Source organism: Microcaecilia unicolor, chromosome 9 (genome assembly GCF_901765095.1).
Source record: "Microcaecilia unicolor chromosome 9, aMicUni1.1, whole genome shotgun sequence".
Taxonomy (NCBI): Eukaryota; Metazoa; Chordata; class Amphibia; order Gymnophiona; family Siphonopidae; genus Microcaecilia; species Microcaecilia unicolor.
Window position 1 is genome coordinate 75,715,971 of NC_044039.1, and position 21,198 is coordinate 75,737,168.

At 44.2% G+C, this 21,198-nt stretch overlaps 1 protein-coding gene across 1 annotated transcript in view; it reads right to left on the bottom strand.

The window, feature by feature from the left end:
• Nucleotides 1–21,198, bottom strand: part of PRR5 (proline rich 5) — a 652,413-nt gene that overhangs the window by 500,474 nt on the left and 130,741 nt on the right. Inside the window, exon 2 of the mRNA XM_030214308.1 lies at nucleotides 15,008–15,137. The gene's annotated coding sequence lies outside the window, so the exon portion shown is untranslated. The remainder of the gene's footprint in view (nucleotides 1–15,007; nucleotides 15,138–21,198) is intronic.

Genomic DNA, 21,198 nt, shown 5'->3' on the forward strand with positions numbered 1-21,198 from the left:
GGTGCATTTCGAGGAGGAAAGAAGATGGGCGGTTTCCTCTTCGGTGATATCAGGAAAAGAGGGGGATGCCTGGGTTGGCTGGTTGAGGGAGTGGGTTATAGGGTGAAGAGGAGGAGATGGTTTGGTGGTGAATTTGAGGTTGATCTTCTGCACCTTGTCGCGGAAGTAGTCAGCCAGTGATTGAGGAGAGAGTGAGAGGGGGGGGGGGTGGGAGCGGAGGGCACTTTGAGGAGGGAGTTAAGGGTGGCGAAGAGACGACGAGGGTTAGAGCTGAGGGAATTAGTCAATTGGGTGTAATAGTCCTGTTTGGGTCTCTAAATCTATGAGCTATTGCTGCAATGACCACACTAACGCGGGAAGGGGAATTTTTAAAAAGTGAAAAATACCCAAAGTAACAGCAAATCAACAGTTTTCAGAAGAACCAAGAGTGGACAGTTTAGGAAAAGGCTGAAAGTTTGTTTGTTATTTTTTTAATACATGATTTTGGAATCAAGTACTTTTGTGAAGAATTTCTGTGACAGAATTGTATCTGTTTTCATATTATGATTTGGTGTTTTGTTGTTATGTTTTATTATTGTATATTGATTTCATTTATTGTAATCTAATTTGCTGTCTCTATTACTAGAAGATTATCAAACAAGAAAAAGTGGAAAACTGCATACTTACAATGTGACAAAATGATGAGTTTCCCTTTTCTCTATTTGCAAACTAATGCATTTCTGTTTGAGGACTGGGTGTGAAGATTTTAAGGGTCCTTTTACTAAGGCACGCTAATAGATTTAGGGGCCCTTTTACTAAGCTGCATAAGCGTCTACGCGCACCCAAATGGAGTTACCGCCCAGCTACCACGTGGCTCTTACGGTAATTTCATTTTTGGCACGTGTCTGAAAAATACATTTTCAGACGCGCGTATTGGACGCACACCAAGTGGCATTTGACGCGCGTAGGTCATTACCACCCAGTTACCACATGAGACTATACCGCTAGGTCAATAGCTGGTAGTAAGGTCTCAGACCCAAAATGCACGCACGGCAATTTTCATTTTTCCACATGTCCATTTTTGGCAAAAATTTTAAAAAAGCATTTTTTACAGGTGCGCTGAAAAATAATTCTGCGTGCTCCCAAAAAACGCATCTACACTACTGCAGGCCTTTTTTCAGAGTAAATGGGCCCCTTAGTGCACGCTAATGAATAGCGCCTGCTAAATTATAAGACGCCCATAGTAATATAATGGGTGACATCATTTAGAACGCATTAATCATTAGTACATGCTAAATCTGTTAGCACACCATAGTAAAAGGACCCCTTAGTGTATATCTCTTTAGAGTGGCAAGAACTGTATGATGCATATGTATGTATGTGTGTAACATAGTAACATATTGTCCTTGCCTTTCTCAGGGCACAAACCATAGAAGTCTGCACAATACTGTTCTTGTACTAAGTTCTGAAGCTAACGTTGAAGCACCTTAAAATTTACACTCCAGCCCATCCCTATATATCACTCACGATCAGGGCTATACCACAGAAGTCTGCCAAGCTCCTGTTTTGTTTCCCCAATTACCGGCGTCACCACCCAATCACTGCTAAGATTCCATGGAACCACCTGTGTGTGTGTGTGTGTTCACGGTGTGAGTGTGTTATGGTATAAGCCAAATGTCAGAATTAAATATGTAGCAGAGTTATTGATTTTATCAATATAAAAATGCAGCTTTTAAAAGATGTATTGAAACTGCATTTCAATACCTTCTTTCCCCTTTTCCTTGGGAATTTCTGGTAGCAGGGCTAGTCAATTACAAACACTTAACAGAGACAAAAGCTGGCTGGGCGGGTCACCAAGACATTTCTAGAGAACAAAAACTGAAGCAGACAGAGACTCCTATGACTCAAATGACAAAAGAAACTCCACCTATCACAGCAGACTGAAACCCTCAAGCTATAGAAAAGCCATTTGCCAGCAGATATCCAGGAAACATGTGACCATGCTTCCCTGCAAACTACAATACCCAAGATCCCCTGCAAACTACAACTCAGGGAACATTATAAAAAGCCTGGAAACAGCCCAGCTCTCTCTCTTGGGAAGCTCGCTTGGGACCTGCTGCTCTCTCTTGGAACCTGATGCTCATTCTTAGGACCTGACCTGTAGCCCACCTGCCTGCTATGAGGACCTCTTCTGCAAACATATGCTTACCTCATGCTGTTCATACTATGTAACAAGGACTTGTAAGTAACATAACTTTTGATCTAGACCTGCTACTTTACTTAAGTACAGATTATCTGTAAAGATCTCTTAAAAAAACCTACCTCTCGTGTGCAATTGTATTTTAAAATAAACCTTTTCTGAAGCTAAAAGTATAGTCTCTTTGTGCTCTGAGTACATGCTTTCAAATCTTGCAGTACAGAATACTGCATTTCAACAGAGATATATACTTAATTTATTTAATTTATTGCAATTATCACCTTTGGTGATTGGTGGAGAAATTGATATCCTAAAACTTATAAATACAGCGCCTGCTCTTAAATTACAAACAGTAGCGAGTGCTCTAGAGCTCTTTCCCCCAAAATAAATCATTTCTTGTAACAAGTGTATACGTGAGTGTGAGTGTGTGTGTATCCTTGTGCCTATGCGTACAGATGGATGGACAGACAGTTAACATATGGAGACTTCCCAATAGGTGCTATTGCTTGGTGTGTCTAAAAAATTAAATAAAAGCTCAAGTTACCATAGCTCCAGGATTTAATCACTACTAACAGAAATGCCTGTTAGAAACCTGACGGAGTGAAAGTAATGTTCTGTAAAATACATGGTCAATCCGGCACATATTTTGTGAATTACATTATTACACTCTGTCTTATATCCCACTAATACCATCAAGTTCTAAGCGAGTTACATATAACAAGAGAAACAGGACATACTCCTGGGATATCAAATTAGAAAAGAGACCACAATTAAGGGATGAATTTTCTAAATAAGATAGTCTTTAGATTTTTTTTTCTAGAGGAGGGATATGAATGAAAAAAAAGAAAGTTGCAGTGCAATAGCCTTCCATAGATATGCTGCCTGAATGGCCAACATTCAAAAACTGAAAATTTCTTTATCCCTCTAGTTGATGGAAAAGTAAAAAAGCCATTGATATCATATCTCCTGGCTCTTTGAGATGAAACAAAACAGAAATGAATAGGTAACTAGGAATCTGACCATGCATTATTCTATAAAGGAAACATGCAATTTTAAAATTTACCCGAGCCTCTATGGGCAGCCAATGGAGTCTATTATAAAAAAGGGAGACACTGTCAAACTTAGAGAGACCATATATCCATCTAACTGCCGTATTCTGCACTGTCTGAAGTCTTTTAATTGAAAGCTTTGTACAGCCCAAGTATATCACATTACAATAATCAAGTGATGAAAGTATCAATGAATGAACCAACCGCTCAAACTGAGCAAGTTCAAAGAATTTCCATATAAACGCAATTATTTCTTCATAAAAAAGGCATTTTTAATAACAAAGTTTAAGTGATATTCTAATAAAATTGAGCAATCCAAGAAAACACTCAAGATTTTAATAATTGGGGAAAGAGTAAAATCTACATTGTTTATGGTAATCATCCGAGGATTTAAATCTGGATGAAAATTAAAACACAAAACTTTAGTTTTCTCCAAATTAAGTTGTAGCTTATGATCCTGCATCCATCCTTCCATCAATTTCATACATAAATGAATGTTTGCAGAATCTAAATTAGTAATAGATTGTACAGGAATTAGTACTGAAATATCATCAGCATAGATATAATGAAGGAAGCCATGTTTTTCTAATAAGATCACATAAAGATGTTAAATAACAGTGGAGAAAGTTGAGAACCCTTTGGAACAGCAAAAGGATTACTCCAACTGATGGACAGATACCCTTGTGATTTTACTCGTCGACCTACTAGTCAAAAAAACATCTGAACGAATCCCACACCACCCCTGTAATCCCTAAATCCTCAAACAGAATGGATACAGCCCATGCTGAGCCTCGGCCCCCTTTTGCCGCAGCTTGGTAAAAGGGCCCCTAAACTAGGTATAAGTGCACGTATGCACTTAGGCACAAGCATCTACACCAGCCATAGAGCTGGCATAAATGTGTGCACCCATCTTCCAGTGACAGTATCCTATAAAACTGCACATGTCAGGATCAGTTGCTCAGTGTCAGGATCATGCCTCCCCATTACTTCAAAAGTTTCGCTGGTTGCCTATTCAACAACAGATAATTTTCAAACTTCTTATACTTACTTTTAAAGCACACAGGGTGAGGTTTTCTCTTTATTTGAATTCACTTACCATTCCCTATTCTCCTGTCCATTTACTTAGCTCTTTAAAGGCTCACCGACTTGTTTTACTGGGTCCAAAACTTGCTCAACTGGAATTTACTAGGAATCGTGCTTTCTTCTGTGCTGCCCCTTCTTTTTGGAATTCATTACCCTTGCATATTTGTGCTGAGCCTTCTTTTAAACTCTTTGAAGATATATGAGAAGACTGCAGATGCTATTTTGTGAAACCTGGCCATGTTGGCAAAGGCTCCATTCCTTTTCTAAGCTAAGTAGCTTTTGAATTTTTGATATAAAAAATTAAAGATAAAATGAGGGACCAATGAAGAGTATGCAGTGCTACGTCAAGAAAGTTGATAGCACTTGCACTGTGATACCTAAGGATCCCCTTACTTAAAAAAATGCTTTATTGTGAATATGAATACACTTACAAGTTTGATGGTGTTTAAAAATTGATACTTTAAAAATGTTTGCTGGGAAAATTGATCTTGTTATGTATTAAATATCCCCACATCTATATTTGGTCCTGTTTATTGGATTTATCTAGAGCCTTCTTTTAAGGCATTCAAAGCTGCCCTAAAGGCCTGGCTTTTTACTCAAGCCTTCGTTATCAACTAGATTGTTCCCGTGGGATTGGGCATTTTTGCTGCTGCCTTTTGGTTCTAATTAAAAGTCCTTACCCTCTTCTTACCCATGTTTTCCTCTCCTTAGTCTGTTTACTGTCAGGTTGCTTATCTGCTGGATGTGTATCTTTCCTCTCAACAATTGTAGTTCTTTTCCTTTTTAATAATGTTTTTAACTATTGTAAACCGCTGAGACCTGCTAGCCAGCATTAGCGATATAGCAAATTTTAAATAAACTATAAACTATAAATCAGTCTCCTGCCCTCACGCCCATATGCATACCCAGCTTTAAAATATCTGCTATAGCAGACATATGTATTTACAAAACAGCGCATAGGCATGTATCTGATAAATATGTGAACATTGTGCACAAATGCTACTATTCTAAACATTTACATGCATACTGGCACATAAATATCAGCAATTACTTTATAGAATTACTCCCCTTGTGACCACTATTCTTTTGGCGTTTTTTTTTAGAGGACCAGTGACAGCGATTGTAAGGATTTCAGTACAGTCGGCTTTAAAACCTGCAAAGAGCTATTGCAGTTTGACCTCTGAGGCAGGCGCGGTTGAGTGCCGAAACACGGCCCGTGCCGGGTCCTTTTTTATTAAAGATTGTACCATTGTTTCAGTTCTTGAGGCCCTTTTGTGCTTTTCTTGTGCTGCTTGACTGTGTACCTTTGGACCCTCTCTTTGGTTGCACTATTGGTATAACACATTGTGGCCCCTACCAGTACAACAGCTTCCTGTGATCACATGCTACTACATACAAAATAGCCAGATGGGTTTGTGAGCGCTGTGTTTGTTTCACTGGAGCAGTCTGCGCATGTATGCCTGCTCTTGCGCCTGTTGACCAACCAGGAGAAGCTGAAAGGTGAGCCTGCGGCATGGTGCTTATCCCGTTGAGCGGCATGGTTGCTGAGGAGACAGGATCCAATGGCAAAAGCACAAGCGCTGTGTATCAGACTAGAGGGACAGAGAGTTGCCCATAGGGCAGCGCAGGACAACAGTGAAGCAGCAGTCACATCTTATTGTTCCTTATTGAATCTGATATCGATCTAAGAACATATCTCCACACAACAGATCTACAGCTCAAGAGTTTTCCAGTGAGGTCAGTCTCATAAAGATCAGTTGAGAAATATAAGAAAATTTAATCAAAAGGGTAGAAAGAGATAAGCAAGGATTAATAGTCTAAGAGCCCGATATTCAGCAAAAAGTGATCAGCGTAATGCTAGCCTACACCAGCATTAAACCCAGAAATTCAATGCTGGGGCCATGTCCAGGCACCGGCACTGAATTTCTGAAGCCAGCTAAGGCATAGTCGGTTAAAAGCGATATACAGCATTTAGGTTAAATTAGGCCTTACCTGCTAATTTGCTTTCCTTTAGTCCTTCTGGACCGGCCCAGAATGTGGCTGATGGATTGTGTACGCCTTCCAGCAGATGGTGACTGAGAAAAAAACTGTAACTCCAGCTAACCAATAAGAGCCCTTGCCAGCTAGAGAAAGATCCAGTAATAAAGTACCAAAGCATAGAAGAAACATATATATAACCTGTGCCCCCAAAAACCTGAGCAGCCACCGGCACCTTGCCAACATAGGGTGAGTGCCTCAACACATAACTTGCTCCTGCCAACAGGACAGTTAGTGTATATATTTCTTTAATCAAACTACTAATGAGCAACACAGCTCCAAACAAAGAAACAACTCTCCGAACATCTAAACATACAGATATCTATCTGAAGGGAAGGATCTGGGCCGGTCCGGAGGGACTAAAGGAAAGCAAATTAGCAGGTAAGGCCTAATTTACCCTTCCTTATCGTCCCTCCGGACCGGCCCAGAATGTGACTGATGTATCAAAGCAGTAAAATTATGGGAGGGACCCTAACAGCCCCGCTGACAAGACATGCTCCCCGAACGCAACCTGCCGATGACTGAGAACATCCAAACGATAGTGCTTAGAAAAAGAATGCAAAGACGACCAGGTTGCCGCCCTACAAATGTCTTCCAGAGGCACCAGACAACGCTCTGCCCAAGAGGCAGCCTGACCTATGTTACTATGTTACTATGTTACTATGACCTCTTGTAGAGTGAGCCTTCACATGTTCTGGAACGGATTTCCCAGAAAGAAGATAAGCTGATGCAATAATTTCTTTAAGCCAACGAGAAATAGTGGGCTTAGAGGCCATGAACCCTTTGCGCGAGCCGACAATCAGAATAAACAAACAGTCAGATCGCCGCAGGTCAACAGTAGATTTAATATAGTGTTTCAACACCCACTTGACAGCCAAACACTTCAAAAGACGCTGCTCCGTAGAACCGGAAAAGGAACCAAGAACAGGCAAAACTACTAGCTGAGAAACATGAAACCGAGTCACAACCTTGGGAAGAAAGGAAGGAACTGGCCGCAAAATTACCCGATCAGCACAGAACTCCAAAAACGGCGATCTACAGGACAAAGCCTGCAACTCCGAAACTCGCCTAGCTGAAGCGATGGCCACAAGAAAAACTGTCTTTAAAGTCAAGTCTTTCATAGAAGAAGACGACAAAGGCTCGAAAGGAGGTTAGTAAGAACCGAAAGCACCAAATTCAGATCCCAACTAGGAAAAGAACTCTGAGACAGAGGATGAAAAAGATTAACCCCTCTCAAAAACGCACCACATCCGGATGTCCAGAAAGAGATTTACCTTGGATACAACCACGAAAACAAGACAATGCCGCACTTTAAGAGAAGCCAAAGCAAGACCCTTTTCAAAACCTCGCTGCAAAAAATCCAGAATTTGCGGAACCGTAGAACGAAAAGGAGAAAGACTCAACTCCTTACACCATTCCTCAAATATTCTCCAGGTGCGCACATAATTCAAGAAGTAGAACGACGTCTAGAGCGAAGCATAGTAGAAATAACCTGAGCAGAATAACCTCTCTTAATCAGCTTAGCCCTCTCACGAGCCAGCCAGTAAGACAGAATCGATCCGGATCCGGATGAACAACCGTACCCTGTGACAACAGATCTCACGTGACCGGAAACCGGAACGGCACATCCACCAGAAGCCGCCGAAGGTCGGCGTACCACGGCCTCCGAGGCCAATCCGGAGCTACCAAGATTAGACGTCCCCTGTGTGCCTCGACTTTCTGCAGAAGACGTCCTATCAGAGGCCAAGGAGGAAAAGCATACATTAGACCGACCGGCCATGATTGAAGAACAGCGTCCATGCCTTGCGCTTTGGGATCCTTGCGATGACTGAAGAAGCTTCGCATTGGCGGCTGAGGCAAACAGATCCCCGAGTGACCAGTAGCCGAAACGCCACTTCGCTTAGCGACCACTCTCCGGGATCGAGCATGTGACAAGTGAGAAAGTCTGCCTGGACATTTAGGACCCCTGCCACTTGGGACGCTGAAAGAGCCACCAGATGGACCTCCAACCACTGAAGCAGTAGCGACGCCTCTATTTCCAACGGGAGACTCCTCGTCCCTCCTTGCCGATTGATATATGCGACCGCTGTGGCATTGTCTGACATCACTCGAACTGCCCAGCCTCTCAGCAAATGCAGAAACTTCAGGAGAGCTAGACGAATCGCTCTGGTCTCTAACAGATTGATTGAACAACACGCTTCCTGGCGAGACCAGAGACCCTGAGCAAACTGCCCCTGACAGTGAGCTCCCCAGCCTTGAAGACTGGCATCTGTCGTCAGCACTAACCAGCTGGGCTGCTCCAGCGGCATACCTTTGGTCAGATTGGACTCTCGGAGTCATCAACGAAGACTCACCTTCACCTGAAGTGAAAGTGGCAACCTCTGAAGAAGAGAATTTGCCTGGGACGACCATCTCGACAGAAGTGACCTCTGCAATGTCCTCATGTGTGCCCTGGCTCAGGGCACCGCTTCGATTGCTGCCGCCATGGAACCCAGAACCTGAAGACAGTCTCTTGCCGATGGACTCAGAAACTGCACGAACCGCCGAATCTGAGCCTGCAACTTGAGGACCCGAGCTGGAGGAAGAAAAACTCGACCCTGCTTCGTGTCGAACAGAACTCCCAGATACTCCAACGACTGGGAAGGTTGAAGCCGGCTCTTCTGAAAATTGACTACCCAACCAAGGGACTGTAAAAAATCTATTACCCGAGCTGTCACCTGAACACTCTCCTGGTATGACTTTGCCTGGATCAACCAATTGTCTAAATGGACTAAAATGCCCTCCTTTCTGAGAGCCGCCGCCACAACTACCATGGCCTTGGTGAATGTACGTGGAGCAGTCACTAGACCGAAGGGAAGAGCTCTGAACTGAAAATGGTGACCCAGCACAGCAAAACAAAGAAACGCTGATGCGCTGGACAAATAGGAAAGTCCCTGGACCGCACCGCCACAATGACGGACCGTAACATTTCCATGTGAAAAGAGGGAACTTCGAGAGCTTGATTCACCGCCTTGAGATCTAAAATTGGTCTGAAGGAACCCTCCTTTTTGGGCACAAGAAAGTAAATGGAGTAACGGCCTTGACACTGCTCCACCCGAGGAACTGGACAAATGGCCCGAAGCTTGAGGAGTCTGTCGACAGTATCTCTGACGGCACCGGCTTTGAAATGAGACCGGCAAGGGGACTCTATGAAAGCATCCGACAAAGGATGAGCAAATTCTAATGCGTAACCTTCTCGAACAACCTCTAACACCCATTGATCCGAAGTAATCTGAGCCCAGCTCTCCTGAAAGTGCACCAACCGAGCACCCACAGGAACTAGAGGCTGGACCCGCAAACCTTCATTGTTGAGGACGGAAAGAGAAGGAAAAGGAACCCCCTGCCTCTCAACCTCCCCTACGACCTGCTCGAAAGGACTGAGTTCTTTGCAGAAATCTGGAGTGCTGCCCCTGGAAAAATCTGCCTGGCCAAAAACTATGAAAATCACGGCCTCTAGCACGACTAGAGAAAGAACCATGACCGGATCTCTTCGGACGATCCTCCGGCCACCTGGGAACCTTAGCTTCACCTAGGCTGTGCACCAACTTGTCCAATTCTTCTCCAAACAGAAAAGAACCCTGAAAGGGAAATTTACTAAGCTTGGACTTAGAGGCAGCATCTGCCGACTACCCACGTAGCCAAAGTGTACGACGGGCCGCGACAAAAAGAGCCATAGACTTAAAAGAAGCCCTAAGCAAATCATACAGAGTATCGGCCAAAAAAGCTGACCCCATTTCCAACTTAGCCACCTCATTATCAATAGCTGAAAGATCATCAGAAGAATGGTCCAACACTCTCTCTGACCAGCGAAAACAAGCTCTCACTACCAGGGACCCACAAATTGCCGCCTGCAATGCCAGGGCAGAAATATCAAAAGAATTCTTCAGCAAAGTCTCAATACGACGGTCCTGAGGATCTCTCAATGCCGTACCCCCATCTTCTGGAACCGTGTTTCGCTTAGTAACCGCAGAAACTACAGCATCCACAACCGGAGGGCGCAACAGGTCTTTATCTGAGTCAGGAACTGGATAAAGTCTGACCATAGAACGAGCAAGCCTAAAAGCAGAATCTGGACTCTCCCACTGCGCCTGAATAATGTCCCTAATATCCTGATGCATAGGAAAGGACTTACCAGCTCTGCAAATCCCCTTGACCAGCAAATCCACCTTTCTGGGTTCAGATACCTGGAGATCCGGATCATCAAAACGCAAAGTAGAGGAAACCTGCGAGATAAGCTCTTGAAGATCATCTTTATGGAAAATCCTTACCACTGAAGGATCCTCTCCTATAGGGAGCAACTCCTCACCGTCAGCCGTGTGCTCTAGCCCCTCAGCAAATTGCTCTTCCTGAGAACAAACCTCCTCATCAAAGGCAGGCATCTCCTGATCTGGAGCAAAAGAAAAATCTGGCTCCTCTGAAGCAAACCTCAAACGTTTTAAAGCCACAGCATTACATTCTCTAACAATGCCCTCAGAAGGACCTGCAGGTGCTGCCTTATGAAGGAGAAAGGCCTGGTACATCTGTACAACAAATTCAGGAGGAAATCCTCCTTCATCCACTGACAAAACGAGTGTCTGGGCAACTGAAACAGGCCCAGCAGGTAAAGGAGCCAAAGGAGCAGCAGAGGGCGATGCAGCCAAGATGGCGGCGTTTCCCGCCAAAATCGCCACTTGGGGGAAGGGGGAAGAGACCGCCGACCCAAAACTGACATTGGACCCCCCCCCCCCCAACGAAGATACCGACGATTTCGCCGGTACTGCATCCTGATCCTCCGTAGCGGTGCAGTATTTACAAACCCTGGAAGAACCAAGACCCCACCACTGACAGACGGAGCAGCAGCGGAGCTTCTCTGACATCGCGGAAGAAAAACAGCTGATCACAAACACAGACGCGACGGAGCTGCCCTGCTCGATTTTCTCAAATAAATAGCCCCCAAAACGGCTCTGCCTTAAAAAGCAGACCGGGATGGTCAAATTCTTTTTCTGTTTAGACAAGCAGCTGCCTCTCCCAACCTCTAAAGCTCTTCCCTCGAGGAGCTTGAGGAAAAACTTCACTTAAAGCTTTACTTTTAAAAGCTTTGCTCTTAAAGTGCCAGTAGTAGATTACAGATTAAAAGAGCCAGGCACTAAGAGATATCAGGGAGGAAATGGAGGGAGGGACCCGGCCTCCCGAGTGTAGCACCCCCGAGGCACAGAGAAGCCCCCACGGACCTCTGACAACAGGTTTTTTCTTTAAGGCACAGGAAACCACAAGAAATGCTACAATTCACAGACAAAACAGAAAGATAACCAGAATTAAAGCATAAAGAATTAAAGAATCAAAGAAAGGAATGAGACAACAGGGCTCACCACCTTCCACCTGCTGGAGACTGAGATTACTGGATCTTTCTCTAGCTGGCAAGGGCTCTTATTGGCTAGCTGGAGTTACAGTTTTTTTCTCAGTCTCCACCTGCTGGAAGGCGTACACAATCCATCAGTCACATTCTGGGCTGGTCCAGAGGGACGATAAGGAAACAGGCAATGGGTTACTGCACAAAGACAGGACTGACCTTTATGTGGTGACCTTGACCAGTTAAGTGCTGATGCTGTGGATGCTGTTTAAAAACACCATCCTGGAGGTTCAGGACAAATATATTCCACGTATTAGAAAAAAGGGAAAAAAGACTAAACGTCAGCCGGCGTGGCTAAACAGTAAGATAAAGGAAATCATTAGAGCCAAAAAACAATCCTTCAGAAAGTGGAGAAGAGAACCAACTGAAAGTAACAGGATAGATCATAAGGAATGCCAAGCCAAATGCAAAGCGGAGATAAGGAGGGCAAAAAAGGACTTTGAGAAGAAATTAGCGTTGGAAGCAAAAATACATAGTAAAAACTTTTTTAGATACATTAAAAGCAGGAAACCGGCCAAAGAGTCGGTTGGGCCGCTGGACGAAAATGGTGTTAAAGGGGCGATCAAGGAGGACAAAGCCGTAGCGGAGAAATTAAATGAATTCTTTGCTTCGGTCTTCACCGAGGAGGATTTGGGGGGGACACCAGTGCCGGAAAGAATATTTGAAGCGGGGGAGTCGGAGAAACTAAACAAATTCTCTGTAACCTTGGAGGATGTAATGGGTCAGTTCAGCAAGCTGAAGAGTAGTAAATCACCGGGACCTGATGGTATTCATCCCAGAGTATTAATAGAACTAAAAAATGAACTTGCGGAGCTACTGTTAGAAATATGCAATCTGTCCCTAAAATCGAGTGTAATACCGGAAGACTGGAGGGTAGCCAATGTTACTCCGATTTTTAAGAAAGGTTCCAGAGGAGATCCGGGAAATTATAGACCGGTGAGTCTGACGTCGGTGCCGGGCAAGATGGTGGAGGCTATTATTAAGAATAAAATTGCAGAGCATATACAAAAACATGGACTGATGAGACAAAGTCAGCACGGATTTAGTGAAGGGAAGTCTTGCCTCACCAATCTAATGCATTTTTTTGAGGGGGTAAGCAAACATGTGAACAATGGGGAGCCGGTTGATATTGTATATCTGGATTTTCAGAAGGCGTTTGACAAAGTGCCGCACGAAAGACTCCTGAAGAAATTGCAGAGTCATGGAATCGGAGGTAGGGTATTATTATGGATTAAGAACTGGTTGAAAGATAGGAAGCAGAGAGTAGGATTGCGTGGCCAGTATTCTCAGTGGAGGAGGGTAGTTAGTGGGGTCCCGCAGGGGTCTGTGCTGGGTCCGTTGCTTTTTAATGTATTTATAAATGACCTAGAGATGGGAATAACTAGTGAGGTAATTAAATTCGCCGATGACACAAAATTATTCAGGGTCGTCAAGTCGCAGGAGGAATGTGAACGATTACAGGAGGACCTTGCGAGACTGGGAGAATGGGCGTGCAAGTGGCAGATGAAGTTCAATGTTGACAAGTGCAAAGTGATGCATGTGGGTAAGAGGAACCCGAATTATAGCTACGTCTTGCAAGGTTCCGCGTTAGGAGTTACGGATCAAGAAAGGGATCTGGGTGTCGTCGTCGATGATACGCTGAAACCTTCTGCTCAGTGTGCTGCTGCGGCTAGGAAAGCGAATAGAATGTTGGGTGTTATTAAGAAGGGTATGGAGTCCAGGTGTGCGGATGTTATAATGCCGTTGTATCGCTCCATGGTGCGACCGCACCTGGAGTATTGTGTTCAGTACTGGTCTCCGTATCTCAAAAAAGATATAGTAGAATTGGAAAAGGTACAGCGAAGGGCGACGAAAATGATAGTGGGGATGGGACGACTTTCCTATGAAGAGAGGCTGAGAAGGCTAGGGCTTTTCAGCTTGGAGAAGAGACGGCTGAGGGGAGATATGATAGAAGTGTATAAAATAATGAGTGGAATGGATCGGGTGGATGTGAAGCGACTGTTCACGCTATCCAAAAATACTAGGACTAGAGGGCATGAGTTGAAGCTACAGTGTGGTAAATTTAAAACGAATCGGAGAAAATTTTTCTTCACCCAACGTGTAATTAGACTCTGGAATTCATTGCCGGAGAACGTGGTACGGGCGGTTAGCTTGACGGAGTTTAAAAAGGGGTTAGATAGATTCCTAAAGGACAAGTCCATAGACCGCTATTAAATGGACTGGAAAAATTCCTCATTTTTAGGTATAACTTGTCTGGAATGTTTTTACGTTTGGGGAGCGTGCCAGGTGCCCTTGACCTGGATTGGCCACTGTCGGTGACAAGATGCTGGGCTAGATGGACCTTTGGTCTTTCCCAGTATGGCACTACTTATGTACTTATGTACTATTGGCACTTAACCAGCCAAGTGCTGGCTCCACACCCAGAACGCCCTCAAAATAGCCCGTTTTCAGTGTGGCATTAAGGGCCTTATTCTATAAAAGCTGTGCTCTTAAATTTACACTCATAAAATTTATGCTCCTAAACTTATGAGCATAATTTATGCTCCTAAAATTATGCTCCTAAATTATGAACGTAATCTATGCTCCAAAATAGATTAGGCTCATAATTTAGGAGCATAAATTTAGGCACATAAATTTTAGAAGTATAAATTTAGAAGCATAGCCTTTATAGAATAAGGCCCTAACCAGTTATTTTCAGTAGCACGTACTGGTTAAGTGCTGCTGAAAATTATTGGTTAGCCCTAAACAGATGATTGAACCAACCAGAAACTGTTTCTGGCAGGTTAAATTGCTTTGAATATTGACCGCCTCATTTAACTTTCAAACATTTTAAGAATACTTCTAAATCTAGGTCCTAACTCATTTTTTTTACTTTTCAAACTTAAATATTTAACAGAATAAGAGTCACTTATGCCCATTGCGCTATTCTGTAAGCTTGCACATATTTGGCACAGTTTGCAACTGTGAAGGGGACATATATGTGGGAGAAGCATGGGTAGGGCATGGGCATGTCAACCATCAAGGCATGCAGCTCACTGAATACTATAAGTTGTGCACTTTGGCGCATCTAGGTGCGTCCACTTACCAGTGTTTTGGGCTGGCAACGGAGGATTGTGTAAGTATTATACAATGGAATCAGGATGCCCTGATGCTGCGACAGATTTGTCACTACCCACACTACACTGGGGCACCAAAAAGGAGGTGCCAGTTTACAGAATTACCCCCACAGCTTACCTGATAAAAGGTACTGAAAACAAGATACAGGATTAGATGCTCTGAGATGTTTTATAGTATTCCTGGTGGCCTCTAGGAATAATGGTGGCAGCTGATATGGTTAGGTAGATGGAACCACTGATTGAAAATCCTGAAAAAGAAAACAAATCCAACCCCGTCATGAAAACATTTGTAGAAAATAGAAATCACTGTCATAAATCCCCAAAATGTATTTTCCCAAATATTTGAAAACATGAAATATGAGACATAAGAAAACAGCCATCAAAATCAAATGTGAGCCAATATAGATTTGGGATTTAAACCCAGTAAGAGCTGAGAAGTTTTGATAGTAACTGACAGTTTTAATGATTTCTTGCAATTGAACCAGATTATTGTGTGACTTCCAAGCTCTGGAACAGAGATGATATTACCCTCAGAGCCTCATGTGTGCTTCTTTCATAATTATTGTGGAACAAACCACTCTTCCTTAGCATCCCATAGGACCGGTCCAGAAAGTGACCGATGGGTTATAAACAGTGGTGTGCTGGAGCCGGCTCACACCGGCTCTGCAGAGCCTGTTGTTAAATGTAGAACAATTTTGCGAGCCGGTTGTTGTGCTGTCAGCCGGGACTTTTTTTTTTCTTTTTCATAAATTGCAGCTGGGACGCCTGGGAGGCACGCATGCCCAAAGAACACAACATCAGGTGACTTTTGATATTCGTGCGTGCATGCGTGGTGTCTGGCAACCATACCCTGCCTCGTGCTGCACGTGCACTGCAGGCAGGAGGTTCAGTGTGCTCACCTCAATCTGCAGCATTCCTGATAGCAGCCCCGTGGTCCACGGCAACCCAACAACCTCAGCTTAGCTGCCCAGCTGCTGTCCTGATACTGCTATGCTGATAGATTTCAGCCACCTGCAACCCTCCCCGCGATCTGAGAGGTTGAGAGGAGAGCCCTGGGCTGGCACAGCCAGAGACCTTGCTGAAGAAGAGGCACACTACGTCTTACCGGTAAGACTGATAATAAAAGGCTTTGGGGCTGGGCCCGAGGGGGAGGACGAGTGAATGGTTTGGAGGGCGAAGGGGAGCATTGCCTCCACAAACACTGCTGCACAGAGTGCCTGATTCTCTCTCCCTTGCGCGTTCCAGTATCATTCTGATCTCTCTGTATCCTCCTTCTTCCCTGTTCAACTTTCTCCTTTCTTATCCTCCCTGCATCTGCTTCCTCCCTCAAACCTCTCCCCCTCCCCCAGTCTTCCAGACTTTGGGCCTCAGGGCAAGGAGGTTTAATAGACAGGAATGGAAGTGATCCTATCTAGTCCACTTCTGTAAGCAAAGAAGCCAATTTGCTTAATCTCTGTTTCTACGCCCCTGCGCAGCCATCATTGCCATTCATTCAAAACTAAGCAATCAAACCTATGAGCTGCTGCATGGAGGTTTAATAGACAGGAGCGGAAGTGATCCTATCTAGTCCACTGTAAGCAAGGAAGCCAATTTGCTCAATCTTTGTTTCCACCCCCCCCCCCCCCCCCCCATGCAGCCGTCATCCAGTACACTTAAAACAAACCAAGCAAATCTGTTGTCGTTTTTTTTATTGTTGGTCCATCTGTAACAAGTCTAAAGCTGTTTTAGTTGGATAGGCAGTGCCTCAAAAGGTGGAGGACAAAAGATTTTTTTTGTTTTACTTATTGGACAGCTTTTTAATTTTATTTGAAAGCTTCCCTTATGTAGATATAATAAATATCATTCTAAACCTGAGGGATCAAACCCAGAAAAACTAAAGCAAAAAAGCTGGGTTTGAAGAATTATTTTTTACATAATATACAGTTTTTTGTTTTTGCCAAGTCCCGCCATCCAAATAAATAGACTTCTGCTACTCCCCGCTGCTTGTTTCCTACTCAGAGCAACATGCCGGGACTACTTGTGCATGCTCTGAGAATACGCAAAAAGTCCTGGCATGCTGCATAGAGCCAGAAACAAGCAGTGGGGAGCAGTGGCAGTCCATTTATTAGTTTGCAGGGCTCAGCTTCCCTGCCAGCAAATGAATGCCTAGCGTGTCTGCACGGGGGAGTGGGGAGAGAAGTGTGTTCCCCCACACCCCCCCACACCCCCCCACACCCAAATTGCAGGGCTGGCTATGCCCGGAGAGAGAGCCTGTTGTTAAAAATTTACCAGCACACCACTGGTTATAAACTCCTTCCAGCAGGTGGAGATACTAGAGAACCAATAAGAGCCCTGGCTATCTAGCCCTAGAGATTCAGTATTCTCAGTTTCCAGCAGATAGAAGGAGGTGAGCCCTTCAGTCTCTTCTTGAACTTTTTATTTCTTCCCTTTCAATCTTGGTTGTTTAAAAAAAAAATAGGTTTGTTTGCTTTTTCTTCTGTGCCCCAGAGTGTTTTGGCTTCTATTGACTGAGTGTGGTGTACATTTCATTCAGCCTTGGGGTGTTACACCTGGGGGATACCGGGTCCCTCCCCACAATATTCCTCCTTTGCCTCCCCAGAGATTTCCACTATAATTTGTGCTAGGCAGTGCTCAATCTCTCCGGTGGGAGAGTATTGTAGCTCTAGGAGAGGCAGCCAAGTTTACAAAAAAAAAAGGCGCAAAAGGCAGAGCAGCTCTGGTGCTGCGATTTTGGGGGTTCCCTCGGTCGGTCAAATCAGCTGTTATTTCTTGTTTTAAAAAAACCCCAAGACCGAGGTGAACCGCTGGGCCGCGCTATGGCCAAAAAGTTGCGCAGGTGTGCCGTTTGTCAGCGTGGGGGGGGGGGGGGGGGTCAGAGCCTCCGGCACGTGCAAGTACTGCATAGCAGTTGAAGAGCCGGGTTCGGCTGTATCCTGAGCATATTAGATTACTGTAACATTATATATCTGGGATCCCTTAAATAATTACTAAAGCGGTTGCAGTCAATACAGAATACGGCACTCCCATCTCATATACTCCTTGAAAAAAATATAACAGTGTATCTCAGTATTTTATAAAGACTCATTGGCTTCTAGTTTATGCCAGAATATTTTTTTTTATTTTACTGCCTTATTTATAAAGTACTTTATGGGTTGGCCCCATTGTATTGGTTAACTCACTTTGTTTTCTTTCATAAATCAAGCACTGCTAGATCAACAACCCATTTTACCTATCCTTCTTTAAAAGCCATTTAAAGAATTACAGTATGGGGCCCTTTTACTAAGCTGCACAGGCACCTATGCACACCCAACGTGTGCCAAAATGGAGTTACTGCCCAGTTACCGCGTAGCTCTTGCGGTAATTTTTTGTGGGGTTTTTTGTTTTGTTTTTTTAAGATTAAAATGTGTATATTTGCAATCCGTAGTTTGTAATTCCTAGAAATGAAAGGTATCAATCCGCAAACGAACCGTTTCCGGAGATGGGAAGGCGGTAGAACTAGAGGACATGAAATGAGATTGAAGGGGGACAGACTCAAGAAAAATGTCAGGAAGTATTTTTTCACGGAGAGAGTGGTGGATGCTTGGAATGCCCTCCCACTGGAGGTGGTGGAGATGAAAACGGTAACAGAATTCAAAAATGCGTGGGATAAACATAAAGGAATCCTGTTCAGAAGGAAGGGATCCTCAGAAGTTTAGTGGAGATTTGGTGGCAGAGCTGGTGGTGGTGGTGGGGGTGGGGATGGTGGTTGGAAGGCGGGGCTGGTGCTGGGCAGACTTCTACGGTCTGTGCCGTGAGGATGGCAGATACTAATCAAGGTCAGGTATACACAAAAGGTAGCACATATGAGTTTATCTTGTTGGGCAGACTGGATGGACTGTGCAGGTCTTTCTCTGCCGTCATCTACTATGTTACTATTCTGCTTATTTTCGAACGAGAAGGCCGACCATCTTCCGACACACATCGGGAGATGGCCGGCCATCTCCTAAACCCGGCCAAATCGGTATAATCAAAAGCCGATTTTGGCCGGCTTCAACTGCTTTCCGTTGCGGAGCCGGCCAAACTTCAAGGGGGTGTGTCGGCAGGGTACAGAAGGCGGGACGGGGGCATGGTTACGAGATGGCCAGCTTCGCCTGATAATGGAAAAAAGAAAGCCGGCCCTGACGAGCATTTGGCCGACTTTACTTGGTCCCTTTTTGTTCACGACCAAGCCTCAAAAAGGTGCCCTAACTGATCAGATGACCAATGGAGGGAATCGGGAATGACCTCCCTTTACTCCCCCAGTGGTCAGCAACCTCCTCCACCCCCCAAAAAAATTAAAAAGCATTTTTTGCCAGCCTCTATGCCAGCCTCAAATGTCATACCCAGCTCCCTGACAGCAATATGCAGGTCCCTGGAGCAGTTTTTAGTGGGTGCAATGCACTTCAGGCAGGTGGACCCAAGCCCATCCCCCTCTATCTGTTACACTTGTGGTGGTAAATGGGAGCCCTCAACCCCCCCCCCCCCCAAAATCCACTGTACCCACATGTAGTTGCCCCCCTTCATCCCTTAGGGCTATGGTAGTGGTGTACAGTTGTGGGGAGTGGGTTTTGGGGGGGGGGGAATGGGTTTTGGGGGGGATTTGGGGGGCTCAGCACACAAGGTAAGGGAGGTATGCACCTGGGAGCAATTTTTGAAGTTCACTGCAGTGCCCCCTAGGGTGCCCGGCTGGTGTCCTGGCATGTGATGGGGACCAGTGCACTACAAATGCTGGTTTCTCCCACGACCAAATGCCTTGGATTTGGCTGGGGTTTGAGATGGCCGCCATTAGTTTCCATTATCGCTGAAAACCAATGCCGGGCATCTCTAAAGCCGGCCCAAATGTTGAGATTTGGCTGGCTCTGACCGTATTATCGAAACGAAAGATAGCCGGCCATCTTGCTTCAATAATACGGTCTGGACGCCACTTTATGGGGCCGGCTTGAAGATGGCCGCCCTTATAGATGGCTGGCCCCGTTTGATTATGCCCCTCCATGTTACTATGTTTGGCGCGCATCCAATACGCGCATCTGAAAAATATTTTTTTCAGGCGGGCGTAACGGACGCACGCCAAGTGGCATTTGGCATGCGTAGGTCATTACTGCCTGGTTACCACGTGAGTCTTTACCACTAGGCCAATGGCTGGTGGTAAGGTCTCAGACCCAAAATGGACGTGCGGCAATTTTCATTTTGCCGCACACCCATTTTCAACAAAAAAAAAAGGACTTTTTTACAGGCACACTAAAAAATGGATTGGCGTACGCCTAAAACCCGCATCTACACTACCGCAAGCCATTTTTCAGCGCACCTTTGTAAAAGGACCCCTAGGTCATTAATCTTTTTGCATACCAAGCAGCTCGTCTTAGTAAAGATGTTCAAATTTCTCAGTCGACTATTTTAATTTACTTTCAGTTTCACAAACATATTAAAACTTACTTATTTAGAAAACGTGTTTTGCAAATAGCTTGTTTTTTTTGTGGGTTTTTTGTTTTGTTTTGGTTTTTTTTAAAGATTAAAATGTGTATATTTTCAATCCGTAGTTTGTAATTCCTGAAAATGACCAGCTTCTTGTTACTGGAATATGCTTCTAACCGAGAGGTATTAGCAGAATATAAGCCATATTGTTATGTTAAAAAAAAAAAGATAGTGGCAACACTGAATATATATGTGGAGAGAACTTACCACTGACATGTGTATAGTGGAATGGTTTGATTTAGGACAGTTTTTTTTTTTAGGACAGTAGATGAATATCACATATAGCTGGGCTAAATGTATTGCATATACCCCTTGCTTCACCTCAGCACTATGGAGATAATTCTATAATAGGCATTAATGTTTACATGCTGATTACACACCTACAGGATGAAGCAAATAAAATAACACCCTAGAGTTTATTTGCCATTTTCTCAGCAACCACTTTGAATTTCAATGAGAAATTTTACATATTTATTTAGTCATCATATTTATTTCTTACTATTACACAACATCTAAGTATGTTGATGCTACTGACATTTTAGCATTAATACCTAGCAAGTTTTGCGTGTTAAAAATGTTAAAGCTAAAAAACAGCAAACAATGTCATTCAAACGATACAATTAACAAAGTGTCAGAATTTTGCATTCAGTGTGAATGCTCAAAGTGTCCACCCCCGGCTTTAACACAGGTCTTCAGTCGCTTTGGGAAGTTAACAGCCTTGTCAATCAGTCCCTGTGGCAGGCTGTCCCAGATCATCTAGAGTGTTTCCTTGAGTTTGGCGCTTGTTTAAGGCTTTGGGTGGAGCTTGTGATAGGTCTT